The following is a 10,010-nucleotide window of genomic DNA, read 5'->3' on the forward strand; positions in this document are numbered from 1 at the left end:
TCCAGCTTCAGATATATTGCCCAAAAGGGATTGTTTAGTTTGATACTGCTACCAACCCACATATACTGCCACCTTTTCAGATGAGCAGATACTGCCACAGACACGTTCTCCCCGATGTACTGATGGGAATGGCTGCAACCAACTCATTAAGCCCATGAATAGTCATATCACAGTGATGTCTCTGTTCGCAGTTAGCAACCAGTCAGCATCCAGGGTAAGCCTCTAACCACAACATCAAACAAAACGATTTTTATAATTTAAAGAAACATAGCCCCTCACCACTAAACATTACAGGAACTGTTGTCATTGGTTTGCAGTCAACAGCCGGAACCCTCCCTGAATTTTACCCCTCCCTAGTGTAAGGGCCAACTGCAGTAGCCGTGCCAAGAGCAGCTAACTCGGCAATATCTACTATTCTGCACTGGCCCATGTCTTTATCATTTCAACAACAACAACTTGTATTTATATAGCACCTTGAATGTAGTAAGATGCTCCAAGTTGCTTCACAGGAGCATAATAAAACAAAATTTGACACTGAGCCACATAAGGAGAAATTAGGGCACATGTTCAAAAGCTTGGTCAAAGAGGTAGTTTTTAAGGAGCGTCTTAAAGGAGGAAAGAGAGGTAAAGAGGCATAGAGGTTTATGAAGGGCATTACAGAGCTTAGGGCCCAGGCAGCTGAGGGCACGGCCGTCATTGGTTGAGTGATTAAAATCAGGGTGCTCAAGAGGGCAGATATCGTGGGGGGTTGTGGGGCTGGAGGAGATTACAGAGATAGGGAGAGACGAAACCATGGAGGGAGTTGAAAACAAGGGTAAGAATTTTAGAATCAAGGCGTTGCTTAACCGACAATTGGGGGGAAAATGCCATTCCTCTAAGATGATATATCGACCGATTAACTTTCAATTTCAGCCTACGTCATTTAGCACTATACAGGGTGTACTATGGTCTACACAGGCCTGACAATAAATAATTTTATTTATACATTTCCAAGTGTGAAGTTTCTAGATATTTGTATGCGGTTCCATATAATGTTAGGTTCTGACTGGCTGGCCAGCAATCACTAATTTCTGCTATAGTTTATTTCTAGAGGGATTGAATTGAAAAGTGGAGATGTTATGCTAAACTTGTATCGAACCTTGGTTAGACCACACTAAGAGTACTGCGTACAATTCTGATCGCCATATTATAAAAAGGATATAGAGGCACTGGAGAGGGTGCAGAGAAGATTTACAAGGATGATACCGGAAATGCAAGGTTATACATGTCAGGAAAGGATGAACAGGCTGGGTCTCTTTCCTCTTAAAAAAAGAAGGCTGAAAGATGACCTAATAGAGGTCTTTAAAATTATGAAAGGTTTTGATAGAGTAGATACAGAGAGAATGTTTGCACTTGTGGGGAAGAGCATAACTAGAGGCCATCAATGTAAAATAGTCACCAAGAAATACAATAGGGAATTCAGAAGAAACTTATTTACCCAGAGAGTGGCGAGAATGTGGAACTTGCTACCACAGGGAGTGGTTGAAGTGAATCGTAGAGATGCATTTAAACGGAGACTAGATACGCATACGAGGGAGAAGAGAATAGAGGATTATACTGATGGGTTTAGATGAGAAAAGATGGGAGGAGGCTCGAGTGGAGCATAAACGCTGGCATGGACTGGTTGGGCCGAATGGCCTGTTTCTGTGCCATATATCCGATGTAAAATTCTTTGCATTGAAGAATTAATTCTACATTCTTAAAATATTGACATAAATGAGCAAAAAAACCTTATGAATTCCTGATTATCAGTGGTACATCATCAGAGATGGAGCATTTTTCTGATTTTGTCTTTTAAGTTTGATTAACTGGGGCCAGCCATGTAAACTCTTCTCCATTTCACTGTTCCATCGCCTTGTCCTCTCAACTGATGTTTAAAAGATGAGCAAGTTTCTACGCACAGAACAGCTTTCTTTCTGGTTAATTATTTCAGCATGTGTAGGTTTATTCACTTACACCATGCTTTTTAATTGCTATCCAGCAATATGCAAAGCATATATTAAGGATTGTTATGTTTAATTTGACGTACGAGTCAAAAGAGGCTTTTGGAGAGATAATTGGCCCGGATTTGTTAGTCATCATTATAATCCCACTGAGGACTGATGGGGCAGGGTTGCAGGTGTCTTCCTTCAAATCAGAAACCAACAATTACTAGAATCTCCCAGCTTTATTGATTGGAAAGGAAGGAGTTGCCACACTCAGAGAATTGTGAACCTGTGGAATTCTCTACCACAGAAAGTTGTTGAGGCCAGTTTGTTAGATATATTCAAAAGTGAGTTAGATGTGGCTCTTATGGCTAAAGGGATCAATGGGTATAGAGAGAAAGCAGGAATGGGGTACTGAAGTTGTATGATCAGCCATGATCATATGGAATGATGGTGCAGGTTTGAAGGGCCAAATGGCCTACTCCTGCACCTATTTTCTATGTTCTATGATCCCAGGACTTGCGACAAACCTAAGACCTGTTAAGAGGGTCGGTTTCCCTTATAAAGGACTCACTGGGTTGATTTGGTGGGAGTTATCTTTGTGCATATTTTTTGAGGGGAGCTTATTTTTAGATGCTATTTTATGGTGTTTGCACTATTTTGGGCTGTTGAGATCTAAGGGTTTGAAGGTTCTTTTATTATTTTCCTGATTTATTGCCTTAAGCACTTTTTTCTCGTGGCACTACTTCTTTAATTATCTCTGTTCTTTTTTTATGAATTTATTACAAAATGACCTTGCAGTGGTCAAGTTTAGGTGTTTCTGGAAATCTGTGCTGGCCAAATTGGACTGTACAGTGACTTGGCGTGACATCGAGTCTGCAGCACAGAAACAGGCTATTCGGCCCAACTGGTGCATTCCGGCATTTGTGCTCCACATGAGCCTCCTCCTGTCCTTCTTCATCTCACCCCTTCAGCCTATCTTTCTATTCATTTCTCTCTCATGTGTTTATCTCGGCTTCCCCTTAAATAAGACTATGCTATTTACCTCAACTACTCCTTCTGGTAGCGCATTCCACAGTCTCACCACCCTTTGGGCAAAGTAGCTTCTCCTGAATTCCCGATTGCAGTTATTAGTGACTATCTTATATTTATGACAAAAGCAAAATACTGCGGATGCTGGAATCTGAAATAAAAACAGAAAATGCTGGAAATCTCAGCGGGTCAGGTAGCATAGTTATGACCTCTAGTTTTGGTCTCCCCCACAAGTGGAAACGATTTCACTCCAGCTACCCTATTGAACCCCTTCATAATTTTAAAGACCTCTATCAGGTCATCCCTCAGCATCCTTCGGCAGCACCTCACAAACACGTGAACTCTACCACCTAGAAGGACAAGGGCAGCAGGCGCGTGGGAACACCACCACCTCCAAGGTCGCCTCCAAGTCACACACCATCCTGACTTGGAAATATATCGGCCGTTCCTTCATCGTCACTGGGTCAAAATTCTGGAATTCCCTCCCTAAGAGCTCTATTGGACTACACGGACTACAGCGGTTCAAGAAGGCGGCTTATCACGACCTTCTCAAGGGCAATTAGGGATGGGTAATAAATGCAGGCCTTGCCAGCGATGCCCACATCCCAGGAACAAACTTTTAAAAATCCTCTTTTCTCTCTCTCTCTGGTGGGAGAGAGTCAGACACCATTGGGTTTATTGCTTAGAATATTTCTCTCAAGAATAATACCAATGTTTGTGGTGTCAGGGAATGTGGTATAGATAAATTCATTAACCCACTTTACAGACCAGAAAGATTCCTGCGCAGGGAACAGAGAGGCTGAGTGGTTCAGTGCAATCTTACTTCTTGGTATTGAAAATCTGGTTCCACTCCAGAATCTTTGGCTCTGTCCAATGTTCGATCGAAAAATCCATTACTATTGTTAAATTAAACAAAACTCCAGTTTGCTTTAGCCGAAGGCTCACATCTTTATCTCCTTCCTAAACTCTGCACTGGGATTTTAAAGGACTCTTTCCTTACGATTATTAAAGGATTTGATAGGGTAGATGTAGAGAAAATGTTTCCGCTTGTGGAAAAGTCCAAAACTAGAGGCCATAAATATAAGATAGTCACTAATTAATCCAATCTGGAATTCAGGAGAAGCTTCTTTACCCAAAGAGTAGTTAGAATGTGGAATTTGTAAATAATTAATGCTGCTTTAGTTAGCTGAATAGCTTTCTGTTTGTTCCTTTTGAGTTAGTTCCCATCAACAACAGCAGGGCTCTATGTAAATGTAGTAGCGTCTGTAGCCAGCAGTTGGTACTGGGAGTTTAAGCGCAGGTGAATGGTAACAGTTCACAGTGTGGACTTGTGTGGTATTGGGGTATAAAGTACCAAATCCCAGTTGGCGGACTATTAAAGGCTGGGAATCATTGCTTCATCCTTTATCCCTCAATCAACATAGCAAAAACAGAGTATCTGGTCATTATCACATTGCTGTTTGTGGGAGCATGCTGTGCCCAAATTGGCCGCCGCATTTCCTACATTACAACGGGGACTACACGTCAGAAAAAGTTCATTGGCTGTAAAGCACTTTGGGACGTCCGGTGCTCTTGAAAGGCACTATATAAATGCAAGCCTATCATTCTGTGCGCTAAGCAATTGGGGTGATGGATTCACAATTTTTTTTAAATTGGGAAAATCAAAAAGAATGGCAATAATTGAAACTGACAAAATGGTGGAACGTCCCAGTGGCAGCACGATCGATGTTCTAAAATGTTTTGGAAACTCCTCTGTCAGCTTAGCTCACTCTCACCTCTGAGTCAAAAGGCTGCCGGTACAAATTGCACTTCAGAGTTCGAGCACCTAGCCTGGGCCTATATCAGCTTCCTTCTGCAAAAAATTAAATGCTCCATCAATGCTAATTGCTCAGTGCACAGAATGGGAACAAACAGAAAGATATTCGGGTAACTAAAGCAACATTAATTATTTACTTATTTCCTTTTAGAGTCAGTGACAGACCAGTTTACACGTGTTAACAAAACACTTTCATAAATGTTAAATGAAGACTTCAGCAGCAGTTTCCTTTGAGGCTGTTTATTCTGCAACATTAATTGATTTTGTTTACCCTTTTTGCAAGTGTGTTGCTTATTAACTCAGCCAATGTCTGCTGAAGGATTATTTTAACCAGGTGTCCAGAATGCTTGGGTGCCAAGGTGTGATTGGGAGCTCTGCTCTATCGTTTCCAAGCACCCTACATGCTGTGGGGGAGGCTGGCTACCCAACAGCTTCTGGACCCCAAACCTAACCTTCAGCAGTTGACTGAGCTCGACCTCTTGATTTCAGTTCACAAGCTCAGTGCAAGAGCCGCCTGTAATGTACTTGCTTCATGGGTTCTTTGCTTAAGAATTCATAGCAACACATTGCTATTAAGAACTAGTTTGGTTTATTAACAAAGGTTTAACAATCACGCTACACATTACCAGTTCATGCACTAGGCTCGCAACTGCATACCTCATCGTGCATGACCTAGGCCCAACTGACTGTGGTTTTATTGAGTCTTGTGAACATGAAACGCAAAAAGTTAGCATGAAGGTACAGCAAATAATTAAGAAAGCAAATGGAATGTTGGCCTTTATTGCAAGGGGGATGGAGTATAAAAGCAGGGAAGTCCTGCTACAACTGTACAAGACGTTGGTGAGACCACACCTAGAGTACTGCGTACTGTTTTGGTCTCCTTATTTAAGGAAAGATATACTTGCATTGGAGGCAGTTCAGAGAAGGTTCACGAGGTTGATTCCTGAGATGAAGGGGTTGTCTTATGAAGAAAGGTTGAGCAGGTTGGGCCTATACTCATTGGAATTTAGAAGAATGAGGGGTGATCTTATTGAAACGTATAAGATACTGAGGGGGCTCGACAAGGTAGATGCAGAGAGGATGTTTCCTCTCGTGGGGGAATCTAGAACTAGGGGGCATAGTTTCAGAATAAGGGGTCGCCCATTTAAAATGGAGATGAGTAGGAATTTCTTCTCTCAGAGGGTCATGAATCTTTGGAATTCGCTACCCCAGTGAGCTGTGGAGGCTGGGTCATTGAATATATTTAAGGTGGAGATAGACAGTTTCTTAACCGATAAGGGAATAAGGGGTTATGGGGAGAGGGCAGGGACGTGGACCTGAGTCCATGATCAGATCAGCCATGATCTTATTGAATGGTGGAGCAGACGCAGGGCCAGATGGCCAGATGGCCTACTCCTGTTCCTATTTCTTATGTTCTTATGTTCTTATCACGTTCTTAAACCTGCTAAGCCACTCACAATGTAACAGCTCTACAACTATTTCAAGTAGAACAATAATCAAGTGCCCGCTGATTAAAGGGGGCACTAAAACCGACAAACTTAAACAAATTAAACTTTAGACAGTCAACTTGAATCAAATTAAAATTTGGTTGCCGGGGGTTATGATGCACTCCAATCTCTCCGGCCTCCACCTCTCGCGGAAGGCCGCATGTGTACTGGTGGACACCGCGTGCTCCATCTCCAGGGACACCCTGGCTCGGATGTAACGGCGGAAGAGAGGCAGGCAATCGGGCTGAACGACCCCCTCGACCGCCCGCTACCTGGACCAGCTGATGGCACCCTTGGCCATGCCCAGGAGCAGTCCTACGAGGAGGCCTTCCGACCTGCCCGCTCCCCTCTGCACAGGGTGCCCAAAGATCAGGAGCGTGGGACTGAAGTGCAACCAGAATTTGAGGAGCAGCCCCTTCAAATAGTGGAAGAGGGGCTGCAATCTCACACATTCAATAAAAACATGGAACACGGACTCCTCCAGACCGCAGAAATTACATGCGGTCTGGGAGTCTGTAAACCAATTAAAAACTTATTGCACGGAACTTCTCCGTGCAACACCCTCCAGGCCAAGTCCCCAATAAATAAGGGGCGGACTCCCGTGTAGAATGCACTCCATTGGGGACCCCCGCCTCCTCCGGATGGCAAGATGGTGCGCCATGGCGTGTCCGGACGGCAGATGAGGATGGCAAAGTGGAGAGTGTGCAGGAGCAGCCCATACAGGAAAGCCCTCTGTGCAGAACTGAAATGAACGGAGGTGATTTCCTGGAGGAGGCTCAAGTTGTGAGGCGTCGGCTCCTGAGGGAAGTTTCGGGGCTTGGTCAATAGCTCTACAACTCTTTTTGGTTGAAGACAATTAAACAATTAAATCAAGTGCCCTCTGATTAAAGGGGGGAGGGACGGGGACACTCCAAAAACTTTCAAACAAGTGCCCCCTTGCTTTCTTTTTGGAGTGGGGGCACTAAAAGCACAAATTATACAAGTGCCCCCTGGCTAAAAAGGAGGGGACACGAAAACCCGACACAATAAACCAATTAAACTTTAAACATATAAAATCAAATTAAAATTTGGTTGCCGGGGGTGATGATGCACTCCAGTCCCTCCGGCGCCCACCTCTCGCGGAAGGCCACGAGCGTACCGGTGGACACCGCATACTCCATCTCCAGGGACACCCTGGCTCCGATGTAACCATGGAAGAGAGGCAGGCAGTCGAGCTGAACGACCCCCTCAACCGCCCGCTGCCTGGACCGGCTGATGGTACTCTTGGCCATGCCCAGGAGCAGTCCTACGAGGCGGCCCTCGGACCTAACGGCTCCCCTCCGCACAGGGTGCCCAAAGATCAGGAGTGTGGGACTGAAGTGTAACCAGAATTTGAGGACCAGCCCCTATAAATAGTGGAACAGGGGCTGCAACCTCGCACATTCCATAAAAACGTGGGACACGGACTCCTCGAGACCGCAGAAATTGCAGGCGGCCTGGGAGTCCGTGAACTGACTTAAAAATTTATTGCACGGGACTGCTCCGTGCACCAACCTCCAGGCCAAGTCCCCAATAAATAGGGGCGGACTCCTGCGTAGAGTGCACTCCATCAGGGACCCCTGCCTCCTCCAGACGGCAAGATGGTGCGCCATGGCGTGTCCGGACTGCAAAGAAGGATGGCAAGTTAGAGAATGTGCAGGAGCAGCCCGTACAGGAAACCCCTCTGTGCAGAACTGAAAGGCACAGAGGGGACTTCCCGGAGGAGGCTCAAGTTGTGAGGCGCCGGCTCCCGAGGGAGGTTTCAATAGCTCTACAACTCTTTTATTGCAAATCAAAAACAATTAAATCAAGTGCCCCCTGATTAAAGAGGGGGACACTGCAAACAGTTTTTAAGTGCCCTTTTTTTGTTTTTTTTTGGGGGGGGGGGGAGTTTGTGGGGTTTTTTGTGGGGTTTTTTTGTGTTTTTTGGGGGGCACTAAAACCACAATTTATACAAGTGCCCCCTGTCTAAAATGGGATGGGGACACTAAAACCCGGCAATAAAACAAATTAAACTTTAAAACATATAAAATCAAATTAAAATTTGGTTGCCGAGGGTGATGATGCACTCCAGTCCCTCCGGCGCCCACCTCTCGCGGAAGGCTGCGAGCGTACTGGTGGACACCGCGTGCTCCATCTCCAGGGACACCTTGGCTCAGATGTAAGCACAGAAGAGAGGCAGGCAGTCGGGCAGAATAACCCCCTCGACCGCCCGCTGCCTGGACCGGCTGATGGCCCCCTTGGCCATGCCCAGGAGCAGTCCTACGAGGAGGCCCTCGGACCTACCCGCTCCCCTCCGCACAGGGTGCCCAAAGATCAGGAACGTGGGACTGAAGTGCAACCAGAATTTGAGGAGCAGCCCCTTTAAATAGTGGAATAGGGGCTGCAACCTCGCACATTCCATAAAAACATGGAACACGGACTTCTCCAGACCGCAGAAATTGCAGGCAGCCTGGGAGCCCGTGAACCGGCTTAAAAATCTATTGCTCGGGACTGCTCCGTGCACCATCCTCCAGGCCAAGTCCCCAATAAAGAGTGGGAAGATTCCATTGGGGACCCCCGCCTCCTCCAAGATGGTGCGCCATGGCGTGTCCGGAGGGCAGACGAGGATGGCAAGGTGGAGAGTGTGCAGGAGCAGCCTGTACAGGAAACCCCTCCGCACAGAACTGAACGGCACGGAGAGGATTTCCCCGAGGCGGCTCAAGTTGTGAGGCGCCGGCTCCCGAGGGAGGTTTCGGGGTTTGGTCTACAGCTCTACAACTCTTTTGATTGGTGACAAAATTAAACAATTAAATCAAGTGCCTTCTGATCTGGGGGACACACCAAACAGTTTACAAGTGCCTTTTTGTTTTTGTGTTGTTTTTGTGTTTTTTTTGCTTTTTTTTTGGCACTAAAACCATACATTGTACATGTGTCCTCCTATAAAAGTGGAGGGGGACACTAAAACCCGGCAATAAAACAAATTAAACTTTGAAACATATAAAATCAAATTAAAATTTGGTTGCCAGGGGTGATGATGCACTCCAGTCCCTCCGGCGCCTACCTCTCGCGGAAGGCCGCGAGCGTACCGGTGGACACCACGTGCTCCATCTCCAGGGACACCCTGGCTCGAATGTAAGCGCGGACGAGAGGCAGACAGTCAGGCTGGACGACCCCTCGACCACCCGCTGCCTGGACCGGCTGATGGCACCCTTGGCCGTGCCCAGGAGCAGTCCTACGAGGAGGCCCTCGGACCTACCCGCTCCCCTCCGTACAGGGTGCCCAAAGATCAGGAGCATGGGACCGAAGTGCAACCAGAAATTGAGGAGCAGCCCCTTTAAATAATGGAACAGGGGCTGCAACCTCGTACATTCAATAAAAACATGGAATACGGACTCCTCCAGACCGCAGAAATTGCAGGCGGCCTGGGAGCCCGTGAACCGACTTAAAAATTTGTTGCACGGGACTGCTCCGTGCACCACCCTCCAGACCAAGTCCCCGATAAACAGTGGGAGGACTCCCGCATAGAGTGCACTCTATCGGGGACCCCCGCCTCCTCCGGACGGCAAGATGGTACGCCATGGCATGTCCGGACGGCAGACGAGGGTGGCAAAGTTGAGAGTGTGCAGGAGCAGCCCGTACAGGAAACCCCTCCGCGCAGAACTGAAAGGCACGGAGGGGATTTCCCCGAGGCGGCTCAAGTTGTGAGGTGCC

Source organism: Pristiophorus japonicus, chromosome 21 (assembly GCF_044704955.1).
Source record: "Pristiophorus japonicus isolate sPriJap1 chromosome 21, sPriJap1.hap1, whole genome shotgun sequence".
Classification (NCBI taxonomy): domain Eukaryota; kingdom Metazoa; phylum Chordata; class Chondrichthyes; family Pristiophoridae; genus Pristiophorus; species Pristiophorus japonicus.